This window comes from Natrix helvetica, assembly GCF_964273705.1.
Source record: "Natrix helvetica genome assembly, chromosome: 2".
Lineage (NCBI taxonomy): Eukaryota > Metazoa > Chordata > Lepidosauria > Squamata > Natricidae > Natrix > Natrix helvetica.
Window position 1 is genome coordinate 102,393,497 of NC_138552.1, and position 14,012 is coordinate 102,407,508.

At 43.3% G+C, this 14,012-nt stretch overlaps 1 protein-coding gene across 1 annotated transcript in view; it reads left to right on the forward strand.

The window, feature by feature from the left end:
• Positions 1 to 3,671: 3,671 nt before the first annotated feature.
• Positions 3,672 to 14,012, forward strand: part of PCGF3 (polycomb group ring finger 3) — an 88,746-nt gene continuing 78,405 nt past the window's right edge. Inside the window, exon 1 of the mRNA XM_081943514.1 lies at positions 3,672 to 3,822. The gene's annotated coding sequence lies outside the window, so the exon portion shown is untranslated. The remainder of the gene's footprint in view (positions 3,823 to 14,012) is intronic.

Genomic DNA, 14,012 nt, shown 5'->3' on the forward strand with positions numbered 1-14,012 from the left:
CGCCTATGTGTTTTTATATATTTTCTGTGTTTTATATGCCCCATTGTACGCCGCCCCGAGTCCTACTTGGAAAGGGAGCGGCTAATAAATTCAAACTTATTATTATTATATTATTATTAAATGGTCCTAAGTAACTTCTTTTCACTGCCATTGCAATTTCGAGTGGTCACTAAATCAATGGTTGTAAGTCAAGGACTATTTGTAATGTGAGAATATGGCTGAAGCTGTCGCGCCCAATAATGAAGCAGGCACGGAAGCAGTGTGGGCAAGCCCAGGAATCTTGTCAAAAAGATCCCTTTGTGAAATAAATAAGAAGGAACCAAGTTGTAAAGGAGAAACAAAGGAAAACAATGTCACCTGAACTAGACAAAGGAAGTTGGATCTGAGCCAGTGGTGGGTTTAAAATTTTTTTAGAACCTGTTCTGTAGGTGTGGCCTGCTTTGTGGGAGTGGCTTGGCGGCCATGTGACTGGGTGGGAGTGGCTTGCTGGCCATGTGACTGGGTAGGAGTGGCTTGCCAGCCATGTGACTGGGTGGGCATGTCCAACTTGTAAAATGTGGTGAAACTCACTTAACAACGCTTTTGCTTAGCAACCAAAATGTTGGCTCAGAAACTCTGGCATTTGAAGCACGCAAGTTTTAAAGCTGTCAAAGTTACAAGACCCTTGCACCCCTCACCCTTTAGAAAAAAAACCTAGGGGTGTTCAAACTTGACAGCTTTAAGACTTGTGGACTTCAACTCCCAGAATTCCTCCTCTCGCTCTTCATCTTGATGATGTGCGGACGGGTGAGGGGAGGGAGCTGGAACCGGTTCTAAACGGCACTATATATTTGTGGAACCTCTTCTATAGAACTGGCAGGAACCCACCCCTGATCTGAGCACATGAGAAATCCCTCCTCAGAACCGATCAACATCTACCAGAGTTTAAAACCAATTAGGCAAGAATACCTGCCAGTTTTAGGAATCACCAAAGAAAGGACTTGGGGTTAAAAGGAGTCGTGAAGCCAGTGGTGGGTTGCAGGTGGTACACCCCGGTACAGGCATACTGGAACCTGCCTGGAGCACCGGGTACCGTTCCGGTATGGTGCTCCGGAGGGCCCACCCACCCAAACTCCTTACCTTTTCCCTTAAAGCCTTCGGCACTTCTGCTCACGCGTACAGCGTCTGCGCGAGCAGCTGGAACATCATGGAGGCTTGCGGAGGTGTCGCTGGCAGGCACGATGCATGCATGCGCTGCACGTGTCTTTGTGGATGCCGCTGGGCCCATTCCAACCATACCGGTTGGAATGGGATCCGGAACCTACCACTGTCCGAAGCCCACCCACTCTTGGCGTCATCATTGGATCCAAACTTGGTGGCTTCTGTGGCACTTGGTGGCAACTTATTGGCACCTAGTTGAGAAGGATGTAGGTAAGTGTGGATCACTGTGTGTGTGAGTGAGTGAAAGGAGCAACTATATATTGCAACCAGTAAAGTTTTGCTGTTACTTTAAATCCACTGGTTCTCCACGAAGACCTCCAAGGTCCCTTCCAGCCCTGTGACTCTATGATTCTAAAGAACTGCTTATGCCTCATTGTTGGGTTGGAGGTGATTTGTGGTTGTTTGTCAGGGCTGTGAGGGTGGGAGTGAGCATAAGATGAGAGCACATTTAACACTTTAAGAACCACAAACAAAGCCTCTAGAACAGGGGTGTCAAACTGGCGGCCCATGGGCTGGATGCGTCATGCGCAGGCCACACCCACCCCAGTTCCACGAAGGGGGGAAACGTCATGGTATATCATGTGATGGCAATGTGATGCTGCACATTTGAGATGCATGCTCTAGACCAGTGATGGTGAACCTATGGCACGCGTGCCACAGGTGGCACACGGAGCCATTTGTCAGGGCACGCGAGGCGCACACGCACGCTGGCCAGCTGAGTTCACCCTTTTTTAAAGCCATTTTTCGCCCTCCCCAAGCTCCAGAGGCTTTATAGGAGCCTGGGGGAGGGCGAAAAGAGCCTCCGGAGCGCAAAAAACCAGCTCTACGGGCAAACCGGAAGTTTGGGAACGGACTTCTGGTTTGCTCGGAGGGTTGTTTTGACTGGTCTGGAGGCTTCAGGGAAGCGTCCTGAAGGTCCCTGAAGCCTCCGGAGGGCTTCCAGGGGGGCGGAGGAGGCTGTTTTCGCCCTTCCCAGGCTCCTATAAAGCCTCTGGAGCCTGGGGAGGGCAAAAAAGTATGCAAAAATGGGGGGGGTTCGCACATTGCATTATGGGTGTGGCACGCCCGCACTCTACCCCCTGCGCTCCCCCCACTTATGGCACGTGAGCCAAAAAAGGTTCGCCATCGGTGCTCTCGAACTAACTTAATGAATGCAATTAGGGGAGGAGACCTTTTAAGTAATTGACCCCTCAGCCATTCAGAGTTTTTATTAACCTATGGCAACGCCATCACTTGGGCTGATAGCATTTAGAAGAAGAATTGAGAAGAGCCATGGTGGTGTAGTGGTTAGAATACAGTACTGCAGGCTACTTCTGCTGACTGCTGGCTGCCTGCAATTCGAATATCAACAGGCTCAAGGTTGATTCAGCCTTCCAAGGTCAGTAAAATGAGGACTCAGATTGTTGGGGACAATATTCTGACTCTATAAACTGCTTAGAGAGGGCTGTAAAGCACTGTGAAGTGGTATATAAGTCTAAGCGCTATTTCTATTTAGACAAGTGCCCCACTTTAAGGGCTGTTCATATAACCACACCATTTAGGATTTAATAACCAAGCAGCTAGGTTCCAAATTAGGTCCTTCTGAACCTATTTATTTACTGCTTATATAGCACCTCAATTCCAGAGAATTCTGGGCAACACACAGCAAGATACAAAGAAAGAAACAAAAATCATAAGACATCACCATTAAGTACCACAAATAAACATGGTCATTCAAAACCGATGGCTCGTTCAAATAATCCTGTCTTCACTTACTTAGGAAATATTAATATCTTGAATGATGGCCTCTGTGAAATACATTAGAGCAGGGGTGTCCAAACTTGGGAACTTTAAGACTTGTGGACTTCAACTCCCAGAATTCCCCAGTCACCCCTGCATTAGAGAATCTAATTGAAATTTGTTGGGGCATAGATTACTGAATCTTCTAGGCTGAGTAGGGAAGGTGGTAGCTACACACACCAGGCAAAGAAAAAAAATTGCAGTTGGATAGTAGTGTCTAGATCTGCTACATCTCTGGAAAACTTCTTCAAGAATGGCTGGCACTTAATATTGTGCTCCATCCTGCTACAACCTCAGCTAGACATGAATTGATTTGTTTCCACAAGATAGGTCTGTATTGTAGCAGTCCAGGGATGGGCTGCTATGGATTCATCTGGGTTCAGGAGAACCCATAGCTAATGTTATGGCCAGTTCGGAAAACCTCCAAATCCCAACCCTGGCTGGCCCCACCTGCCCCTCCCCTCCCCATCCCTCCCACCCCAACCTGCCCCTCTCCTCCCAGGAGTCTCTATGTGACCCGTTTTGGATGCGAAGTAAGTGCAGAGGCTCGGGGAGGGGGAAAACAGGAGTCCTGAAGGCCTCGAGAGCCCGGGGGAGGCAGTTTTCGCCCTCCCAGAGGCTCGAGGAAAGCTTCCGGAGACTGGGGAAGGTGAAAAGCCCCCCCCCCATTTGTGCAGGAGGCCAACTAGGCCATGCCCACCCAGCAACCGGGCAGAGAACCCATTGCTGAACTTTTTGAAGCCCACCCCTCCAGCAGTCTCTCTTTGTGATGCACACAACAACAACAAAAGCTTGGCAGGCTATAGAAAACCAAAGAGAACTGGACCTTTTGGTAGTATTAAGGTAGGAAACCTTTGGTGCTTTAAAATAAAAACTGCTTAGATCCTCAGACAGCTGATAAGCAATGAATGAAGTGCTGAGAGCTTATGATCAGCCCACCTAAATGGAATTTTAAATCTTGATCAGACTTATCCCAGGTGATTAACTACTTCGAATAGAGTGGAGCAGAAGATTTAATTAGGCAGCAGAGACATAGAAGAGCAGCCAGTTTCTTGGGGAAAAGCCTGACATGGACACTTGTTCTTCTGGTGAATGTAATTCTTCCGTCTGCAAGGTTTAATAATGTTCTGGCTTAATGGTAGTGTTGGCTAAGGATAAAATGGCTATCTCTTGTATAGACATTGAATTTTAGTGGACTTGGCTTGTGAAAGTGACAATCCCTGTTGAAAATCTTGTTTCTACATCTGAGCATCTCAAAGGTAAGGGCTTTGAAACATTGTTTTCCGGAGGCAGATTATCTTGATTTTCCTAGAACAATAGGCATATGGTCTGTTGGTGCCAAGTTCATTGCTGCGTAGTGAGCTAGAGGAGGCTGATATTTCAAATCCCTAGTACAGGTTTCCTGTGTGAGCAGGAGGTTGGACTAGATGACCGCCAAGGTCGCTTCCAACTCTGTTACTGTCGTCTACTTCTAGAGTTGAATTGAGACCCTGAGCCCCCATAAATGATGAGGAATTGGAAGGTCTTCCAGAATAGAGCTTGGAAAAAATCTTGATGACGTCGCCGATGTCGCTGCTGGGCATGGCCGGACGGAGGTAACCAGAGTGGCGCCGAGGGGTCCGGGCAGACAAAAGAGCGAGCGAGCGAGCGATGGAGGATCAGGCAGCCTGATCCTCGGTCGCTCATCCGCCGGACTGCCTCGGCGCCACTCTGGCTACCTCTGTCCGTCCACGCATGGCAGCTGCAGCGACGTCATCAAGCCCCTGCCACTTCTGGACATCGATTGCAGTCGCGAGGAGCGCATAAAGTACAGCAGAGGCAGGAAGGTTATTGGCGCTTCTGAGAACCCTCCTGCCTCCGCCGGTTGCCCAGCTGGCACCGCCCCACGCGCGCTCCTCCTCCTCCCTCCTCTTCCTCTTATATATATGAAACTCCCTCGTGGACCCCCGTGGATATTATTATTTTATATATTATTATTTCATGATGAGAGGTGAGGCTCTGCCTCCCCTGCCTCCCCTGACCGCACGTCCCTGGTCCAGAGTGTGATCTAATCCATCCCCTGTTTGACCCAGGAATTTTGAGGCTCTGGGTGGTGAGTTCCAAAGATCTGTAAAGACTTGCTCCACAAGATAACTGGTTCTCCAAGCAAAAGTTTACATTTCTAGATTGCTTTCACCATCAAATAATGTTTCCTACTCTTCAGCCAAAACTCTAACTTGCAGCATGAAATGTAGCCCAGTCCGTAGAAAGCAAGACCTATGTAAATGCCTTACAGATATTTCATCAGTATTGTCATTTTATTCCTCCCAGTTTTGCCTATTCCTTCCTTCTTCCCTTGATATGGTTTATTTTCCATATCACTAATCCTTTTCAATGGCTTTTCAAGTAAGGCAGAACCCATACAAGTTTAAAAATTAAAAAGTATTAATCACGCTTGGGTATGGCAGTTTTATTAATATAGCCTAAATCAGATTAGCCTTTCTCTTCCTTTTCCTTTTTGTGTAACCTGATGTTGTATTGCTCATTTGTATTGAATTTCACATTGCTAATTTCATCCCACTCTCCTACTTCATCCAAACAATCCCTTCTCCATAGATATATTAGGATAAGGATTCAGTGGTTCAAGCTGGGATTAAGAGCACCCTGTCCATGATATAGGAGGGGTCACTTCCTACCCCACACTGTTCTCAGTTCCTTAAAAAGAAGTTGACTCATAATTGTCTTCATGCCATTTCAAAATGCTCTGAACAAGGAGCAGGGAAAAAAAAATCAACTTTCCACTTCAAGCTGCTGAAGACAGCAACGAATAACCGGAAGGAAAATATAGTTAGTTCCTTGCACATATCCTAAATCAACTTACGATCACAATTACGACCATGGCTACTTAACACTTACATCCATAATTAAGCCCCAAATATCTGCTGCTGAGTGAAACATTTGTTAACTAAGGTTTGCCCAAGTTTACAACTTTTTTTGGCCACAGTTGTTAAGTGAACGATTGCAGTTATTAAGTGAGCAACACGACATTAGGACAACTACCGATCTCCGCTCCTTCCGTAAGAAACTCAAGACCCACCTGTTCCAACTAGCCGGCCTGGCTTGAATTATAACTATATTATCCAATCCCCCTGGACAATTTTTAAATTAATTCTGACTTTTGGGTATTTTAATTGTTTTAATCTTACTGTGCTGTTTTAACTCATGATTATTTATTTATTTATTTATGTATTGTAAAATGTTTTTGTATATACCTCCTCCTCGTCATTTGTTTGTATATTGAATTGTACGCCGCCCCGAGTCCCTTTGTGGAGAGGGAGTGGCCTATAAATTGAATTAATAAATAATAATAAATAAATAAATAAGTGAATCTGGCTTCCCCATTGACTTTGTTTGTCAGATGGTCACAGCCCACATGACCCCAACGCGCTGCAACGGTCATAAATATGAGTCATGTCAGTTGCCAAGTATTTGAAACATGATCGTGTGACGACGGGGATGCTGCAAGGGTCAAAAGTGTGAAAAGTGGCAAGTCAGTTTTTTCAGTGCCATTGTGACTTTGAACGGCCACTAAATGAACTGTTGTAAGTCGAGGATTACCTTACTTACCCAATTACTTACAATTGGGATGAGATGGTTCCTCAGGTATCTTGGCCAGTAGTGTGATTCATTTTTTTTTACTACTGGTTCTGTGGGCGTGGCAGGGAAAGGATATTGTAAAATCTCCATTCCCTCCCCACTCCAGGGGAAGGATACTGCAAAATCCCCATTCCCTCCCGATCAGCTGGGACTCGGAAGGCAGAGAATAGACGGGGGTGGGAGCCAGTCAGAGGTGATATTTACTGTTTCTCTGAACTACTCAAAATTTCTGCTACTGGTTCTCTGGAACCGGTCAGAACCTGCTGAATACAACCTCTGATCTTGGCCCCATGCAATGACGGGTTTTCAAGGTGATGACTAACCCTTTGAATTGGACAAATCAAACTGGCACCCAGTGCAGCTCACATAGTAGAGACGTTACATGGGCCATCTTAGGGGTGCCCAAAAGCAAATTAATTGATTCCTGCAATGATGAGTCAGGGAGGTGTCAGGCCATCTTAACAGGGATGGACTCCAAAAGCTAGGATACGCAATGAGGCAGGAGTTCCAGCAAATGGAAAAAGATGTGTCCCATGAACTCCAGAGACATTTATGAGATTTCTTCCGTTACAAACACAATGTGGTTGAGACAGAAATTCTTGTATGCAGCCAAAACCAGGGAATGGCAGAAATAGGGAGCTGCTTTGGACCTGCTGCCACTATATTCCTGTGAAAAATTGCTCTTAATGCCTCTCGATCTGGACTCCTTGTTTGGAAAACGCATCCACACATTAATATATGTATTTGCGGGGGGGGGGGGGAATGCTAGATTGTACCAAGTATTTTATTTTAAATGTATATTTACATTTAACCAAATGTTTACGTGTCTTCCAAAAATGAGCCTGGGGAATAACGTTCACCCCCATCCCCAGCATATGGGAATCTATATCTGGATTGCACCATAGTTATTTACTGAAATGTAAGGAAAAAAAGACAAATAGAAACACAGCTGTGTATGGTATACTTAATAAGAAATGCACTTGGCTCTCATGTCAAGGACAGATCTTCTGTTGAGTTTCAGGATTCTGAAGAAGGGGTAACATCTCAGAAGGGATGCCCCATTCACAAAATAATAAGTTGGGACTAGGAAGAAACACATCCTTTAAATAATCGAATTAATTACCATTTCTTGTAGCAGCAATTTGGGCTCTCCCTCCTTCTCTTCTTCTCTCCAGCCCCCCCCCAACAAACTCCCACAAATAAATGCATTTTCTCATCTTGCATGCAATAAATCAACACAAACAAATATTTATTTCCCAAAAAAGTGTGTTTATGAAAAACCTTATCTGAACCTTCCTTCTTCTTTTGCTTATTCACATTCCCATTCTTCTGTTTTCTAACCTATCTTAGAACACCTTGCTATTTACTTTGATAGTCTTTTTTCAGCTAATCTTCTCAGTGTAAGAAAGCTGTAGTTCTGCTATTCTTGTCCTCTTCTTGTCCTGATTTTGCAGCATGGTTTTCTCCATAAAAGCTGCTTATTTGGGGGAATGTATTTGAAGGTTGTAATTCAGTGAAGGGTTCTTGCATCAAGAATCTTCATAGAGAGTTTTCATAGCCAGAGGACATATTTAAACCACCAAGTTCAAGTTTCTATGAGACTTCCTCCAAAATTATTCTGGGGGGAAAAAAGGTAAAAAGGAAAATGTTTGCTTCTATGCCTGGCCCTCCTCAAAAATTTCAAAATGCTTTCCTACTACTGGCTAGTTTTATGTGTTCTGCTAACCACCCAAACAAAGTTAATAATAGGTTACTAACAGAAACTTGTCGGCATCCACATCAATAGGCAATTCCTGGAATTCCTTGGGGGAATGACAATTAAACTAGCATATTGTAAATACTGGTCTGTTGGGTTAATCTCCTTTTCATGTCTAGCAGTGAACAGGAGAAAAGCAAAGAAAATCCTGCCTTTCCTACAGGAGTTCAAAGCTGCATATACAGCCGTACCAGCAGTAGCCGGGAGCAGCGGCCACCATATTGCTACGGTGGCTCGTTTGCCCCCCCAAGCCTGCCCGCGTTCCATACCTGTTTTTAAAGCAACCGGCCAATTGCGCACATGTGCATAGTGTGTGGCGCCTGCACAACCTCCAACAAGCAGCTGGGTGTCACAGGAGCGGTGGTTTGTGCATGCTTGCGGAATGCGCGTACACGACCAGGACATCCGGCCCCGTGCACAGCATACCAGTAGCGACGGGGAGAGGAACCCACCACTGATGTAAACCAAGGGAGCTATTTAATCAGGGAGACTTGGATTCAAACCCTTCCCTTGGCTGTGAAGGGAAAGTTGGCTTTTCTTCTTACCAAATTGTGAAGACAGCAATGGAATGATTTTTCTTCTCATCAGCCTTGCTGCTGTTCCTCTTAAGGATGGGGGTGAAATAACACAACCGACAATATCTCAAAGGGCATTTGGTAATAAAACCACCTGACATGCTTTATTAATTATTAAATTCAGAATTGGCAAACTCTAGGGCTCAGCATCCATCATTAAAAAGTATAAATACAAAGCTTTTTATTGCACCTGGTTTTGATTTTTTTTTAAAGTTACAGTATTGCTTCCATAAGCTCCCTTCATCAGAGCTGAAAACGTGAAGTATAGCTGCCTTTAGGGAAGGCTGATCTGTCATTGATCAGTGTCTAGTGCTCCGTTATCTCATTGAAAAATACTCCTCTCACAACACAATCTCCCTTTATGTGAATTTCATAGACTTCAAAGCAGTATTTGATTCCATGTTCTGAGCTAAGTTGCGGGAAAAACTGGAGGCCTCCATTGACCAATGTCTACTTCATTTAATACAAAGGGATCTAGCTTAAAGTAAGATGTAACCACCAGTGCCACTGGTGGTTTTGCAAATACCTAAGGTCAGTGGTGGGATTCACTTACCCTACCTACCGGTTCACAAATGTGAGTGCGCCCGCTTGGACACTGCCTTCTGCGCATGCGCAGTGCTTGCGCATTACATTGGCATGAGTGGGCGGAGCCTCCTGCAGCTGCCGCCACCAGTTTGCCTGAACTGGAGAGAACCGGTTGAATATCACCTCTGCCTAAGGTGCCCAGGACAATTTTTGACCTCCCTGCTGCTTTCAGATATCAACCCTGTTGCAAAATACTCCACGTTCTCTACAGCACCCCTTAAAATTTGTTCAATGGTGAACTGGGCCATAAACTAGACTTATGAGCATCTACTTGGCCATACGAGAGAGTTCTGTAATTTGATATAGTCTTCTGCATATGTTCTCCTATATCCATCTAATGATCTGATCCTTCTCTTTAGATCAGCGGTGTCCAACCTTACCGGTAGAAACTTTAAGATTGAGAAAGCATCAAGCAAGGTTGCATATTGGCCCCACTCGTATTCAGTTTCTATTTCAACTCCATGGTGGGTGATCTCCACAACGCAAACTTTCATTCCCCAAAACATGCTGGAAGATACATCTACTCTGAAGATGATGCAGCAGTACTTTCAAGAATATCTATTGATCTTTAAAAGAGCACCGAGAGCACTGACACAGTATTGCAAGGAAGAAAATCTGGACCACAATCACCAAAAAAATTAAAATCGTAGACCTTGTAGTCATCTGTCCTGGAGCACTGATGGCCACAAACCGGAGCAGGCATCCTGTTTCGAATACCTGGGACTAGTCCTACATTCTGCCAACAGTGGGAAACCCTATGGAGACTATATTTCTGAAAATGCACACAGGAGCTCATCTACTACCTTTACATTTCTTAAGACAAATATCTGCAGCACTCAAATTATTTAAAGCTAAGCTGCTTAGCACAACTTATTTATGATGCCCAATTTTGCAGCATTACATCCAGTGGTGGGATTCAAAATTGTTTACTACCGGTTCTGTGGGCATGGCTTGGTGAGCATGGCAGGGGAAGGATACTGTAAAATCTCCATTCCCTCCCCACTCCAGGGGAAGGTTACTGCAAAATCCCCATTTTCTCCTGATCAGCTGGACTTGGGAGGCAGAGAAAAGATGGGGGCAGGGCCAGTCAGAGGTGGTATTTACCGGTTCTCCGAACTACTCAAAATTTCCGCTACTGGTTCTCCAGAACTGGTCAGAACCTGCTGAATACCACCTCTGATTATATCATTTACCAACTTTAAGATTTGTTGGCTGGGCAATTCTTCAAGTTGAAGTCCATAGGTCTTAAAATTGTCAACACTGAACACCACTGCTTTAGATTCTTTTAGACTCTTGTTTTTAATCTATATTTTCTGTTTCATATGTTTTAGCGTGCCATAACTTTCTTTTAGATCTTCTATGTTGACTGCACACCACCCTCTGACTGTAATAAAAAAATCATGGCCAAAGTATAGAATTGTTTTATGGTACAATTTGAGACATATCTAGCTGACCTTGAGATCCCTTCAATGCTCACCAATTGAGAACTATTGGCTCTGCTTTGCACACATGGAGTGAGCAGGAAGGAGAATTGTGACCTAAGAGGAAGACCAAGATTTTTTTTCAACCAAGTGCCCCTGGGAAGCCGATATGAATACACTGCAAAGCACCAGATCATGTTCAGAGTCCATCTGGGGATTATTAAACCGGCAAGTATTCTCTTTAGTGGTTAAGAACATTTCAATTTGTATTGCTTAGATGAAAGAGGTCATTAAGAGATGGTTAAAAATGACTCTCAGGTTTTGAGGGAGTGAAAATAAATTTTGCATCAGGACTTGTACAGACTCAGATAGTAAAGTTTTTGTCAGTTATGTTCAAATACTTTACACAGATTGGCAAGTGAATGGTTAAATGGGAAGAATAAATACTTAAAATTTCTTTAATAAATTTACACAGATCTCTCATAAGTTGATGCTGGCTTTAATTTTCCTGATTTTTTAAAAAAAACATTGGACATATTTATTAAGTTGAACAATGTACTGGAAGGAAAATGATGCTATTTATCATAGTGGTCTCAACTTAAGAGTTATTATTTGTCTTCCTTCTGTTCCTCACAAGTTCCTGGTTCTAACTATAGCAGGAATTTGGTCCTTTTTCACAGGATTGAAGATGGTAAGACATATTTCGCCTTGATCGAACTAGAAAAAAAAACTTTGTTGACATGAACAATTGACACTTTGGGTTAATTCTTATTTTAGAATAATTAGTAATATATTTATATATTCATTTGATTTATATCAAAGCTCAAGGCAGAGTCCTCCCTTTCTTCTGTTTGTTGCCATAAAAGCAACCGTGCATATTAGCTTAAATTGATACTGAATGATTGGCCCAAAATCAATCAGCAAGCTTCAATGGCTAAAAGTCTTTATTTTTGGTAGGAAACATGGGGAAACTTGTCCTGAAACTGGGATGATTACCCTTAACCAGCTAATAAGCAATGGCACTTTAAAACTTTTGTAATTTTTTAAAAAGAATATAATTTACTTAATAAGGCTATATGGGAATACATACAACTAAAATATTTGCTATTTTAATTATTTGGCCCCAATGTCCACCTAACCTCTGAAATTTGTAAGATATTGACTGTATGGGAAAAGGTTTTCATCAAGAGTAAATGGGCAATTTATTATAAGCTTCAGTTAAAATACTTCCCAAGATAAATTTGGAAAACATACAGGAAACTGGAAATGGAGAATTGGAAGTGTCACATTAATTGATGGTTTCAGACTTTGAGGAAACATAGAAGTGTTTTATATAATTGAAAAGCTTGGTTAGCTCAGCTAAACATTATTTGGAGGAATTTATTGGATCCCACAAAGAATGTTTTCAAAAATATTGGCAGTCAACCATTCTATACTGCAGATGTACTCAATCTGAAAAAATCTTAATGCATCTTTTATGGACATGTCCACTGATAATTCCTTGCTGGTTAGTTCTTGGAAGGAATTAAGATTCCAAGATGTTAATGCATTGTTAAACAATATCCCCAAATCTGGAATCCCTTTATTATGAATATTATATCAGGCCTGGAGTGGGGAGAAAAATGATTATGTATTCCTAGAATTATACTTGAGTTCCTGATTCAAAAAGTTGGCTTCAGGAAATTTCTCAGCGCTTAGTTTTGAATTAACTTTATCCTGAAGATGTTCCAGGACCAGTTTAAAATTCACCGTTTAAAATATGAATGGTCACTATCTTTCCAATAAGATAAAATTAAAAACTTGAAACTGTGCAATGTTATATTGAAAATTGAGTGATGGTATTTTCATTAATTTTTCCCCTTTCCATTTTATTTGTTATTTTTATAATTTGTTTTTCTCTATGTTTTCTTTTACTTTTTCTCTCTCAGCTTTTTAAATTGAGAATTTCTCCCTGGCTGGGGAATTCTGGGAGTTGAAGTCCACAAGTCTTAAAGATGCTAAGTTTGGCTTGCCTGGGCTACATTGCCTATCTATCCCCTTAGCCAGGACTATTCCATCCGTTCCATCTAGGATGTGTACCAGTGACGTGCAGTCAGGTGAGGCAAGTGAGGCACAGCCTCACCACTCTCATCATGAAAAAAAAAGTAAAAGGAAAAAGCTGAGCTAGTTGCTGCCTCACCGTGGATGACTCTGCTTAACTTCACTGGTGCTCTCCCTCCCCAAGTGTAGTGATTTCCTCCCCATTCATTTCTCTCTCACACACACACAGCTGGATAAAACTATATAAAAATCTAGCCCAGCTTCACTGATTACAAGTTTGAAAAGGCAACGTGGCTCCACCTGCAATCAAACTACACTTGGGGAGGGAGAGCACAAGCGAGCACCGAGGAGACCACAGGAGGAGGCAGGAAGCCAGGCAAAGACTCTTCAAGCCACTGGAAAAGATATCCAATCCAACTTTTGTGTGTGTGTGTGGGGGGGGTTTGTTTGAGAGTGAGTGAGAGAGGGAAGGGGTAGGAGAGATAGTCCAATCCAACTTGTGTGTGTGTGTGTTTGAGAGAGGGGGAGGAAGGGAGAGAGGGAGGAAGGAGGGGAAGGAGAAGAAAAAGAAAAAGAAAGAAGGAGCAAAGGAGAAAAACAAATGCTGTCGCTTTAAATCGGAACTGAGCATGCCTGGCTGTGGAATTCTGGGAGTTGAAGTCCACAAGTCTAAAAATATTTGAAACTCAGCACTGTGTCAGTGCCTCACCAGTCATAAACCTCACCGCACGTCACTGATGTGTACTATTACCATCTGTCTATCCCCTTTAGTGGGGAACTGTGGTTTGCTAACTTACATTAACACCGACAGCACCCACTTGACGAGCTTTTGGCCCTGTTTGTAATTACGCGAATATGTTATACTCGAGGTTAGACCTACTGCTGCTGCGAGAGTCCCCCCTCTCGCAGGTATGGCCTCCAGCCCTTTCAAGGGCCCACCTTGAGGACGGGTTTATTAACCCAGAGAGGTGGAGGAAGCGTAAATTGAGGGGCTTTTTAATTAACTGTTTTTTAAAAATT